Below are 1,670 nucleotides of genomic sequence, written 5' to 3' on the forward strand. Positions count from 1 at the left end.
GGTGTTGCCTCTGGATGAACAAGACCCTGTGGTGTGGAGGGCTGGATGAACAGTAGAGGTGGAGGGGTGGCCGTGGAGGGGTGGTTGAACAGGACCCCGTGGTGTGGAGGGGTAGATGAACAGTAGATGATGGAGGGGTGCCCGTGGAGGAGTGGTTGAATAGTAGCCGGTGGAGTAGCGCACGGTGGAGGATGGATGAACAGGAGCCCATGGGGGCTGGAGGAGGTCGACGGTAGCCCGTGGAGGCTGGAGGAGGTCGATGGTGGAGATGAACAGTATCCCGTGGAGTCCCGTTTTACGGTACGCCACACCCCTCCCGATGAACAGGACCCCCGTTTCTATTGTAGCGCTCCAACACAAGTCCGTTTTGTCTGTTTTGCGGTACGCCACACCCCTCCCGATCAATAGGACCCCTGTTTCAACCGTAGGAGGTCCGTTTCATCCGTTTTGCGGTACGCCACACCCCTCCCGATCAACATGACCCCCGTTTTGACCGTAGGAGGTCCGTTTCCTCCATTTTGTGGTACGCCAGGCCCCTCCCGATCAACAGGATCCTGTTTTGAACGTGGCCGGTCAAACACAAGGCCGTTTCCTCCGTTGTGCGGTACGCCAGGCCTCGTTTCCATCGCCTATTCCGTCCAAGCCCTCCCGATGAACACGACCATGCATTCCGTTCCGACCCAGGCAGTTGGCTCAAACACAACGACGACGTTGTTTCTCCGTTTCAACCTAGCCATGTACGTATGCGCAAGTAGGTGTTCGAGACCCTACCCGTATGTATGTATGTGGCCGTATTTTCTTTCTTGCACCCTCGCTGTTGTACGTACGTGTACATGCTACATGCGCGCCTCTACTATGACACGTGCGCGCCTCTACTAAGACACGTGTGCGCCTCTACATCGACCAGTATGTACATACACATTTGCAACCAGAATGACAACGCTACGTACGCTTCGACCAGATGGGTCCCGACTGTCACGCACTTCCTTGCCTGCGAAGATGTAGCTGGTGGGTCCCAGCAGTCAGGGGGGCGAATCGTTTTTTTTTGCCCGGTCGCACTTCCTTGCGTGCGAAGATGTAGCTGGTAGGTCCCAGCAGTCAGGGGGGCGAATCATTTTTTTTGCCCGGACGCACTTCCTTGCGTGCGAAGATGTAGCTGGTGGGTCCCAGTAGTCAGGGGGCGAATCATTTTTTTTGCCCGGACGCACTTCCTTGCGTGCGAAGATGCAGAGTCCCAGCAGTCAGGGGGGAAACGTTTTTTTGCAAAATACGGTGGCCCGTCCGGTGGGTCCCCGCTGTCAGGTGGAGGAATAATTATTTTCCGCGTAATAAGGAGGCACTTCCTTGCTGCGGCCGTGGACCCAGTTGTCAGCCTCTCCACATATAGTCCACGTCCGATGGAAGTCGTTCCTTGACCATGTTGACCACGCCGCGCCGAGAGCATCAGGGCGGTGGACGAAGGCGAGGCCTAGGAAGGGGACGACGGGGAGCCGGGGAAGACGCGGCAGTGGAAGCCCGCGCGAAGAGGAGTACGAGGGTTCACTGGTTCGGCTGCGGTGTGAGGCTGCCGTCCCCGCAGGGCCTAGCCAGCGGTGGGAATAGTAGGGGGCGATGAGGCCTCCGTGGCAGCACATCCGGCCACGGGAAGCAGGAGCATGCGGCACGACCGG

The sequence above is a fragment of the Triticum dicoccoides genome, chromosome 1B (assembly GCF_002162155.2).
Source record: "Triticum dicoccoides isolate Atlit2015 ecotype Zavitan chromosome 1B, WEW_v2.0, whole genome shotgun sequence".
NCBI classification, from domain to species: domain Eukaryota; kingdom Viridiplantae; phylum Streptophyta; class Magnoliopsida; order Poales; family Poaceae; genus Triticum; species Triticum dicoccoides.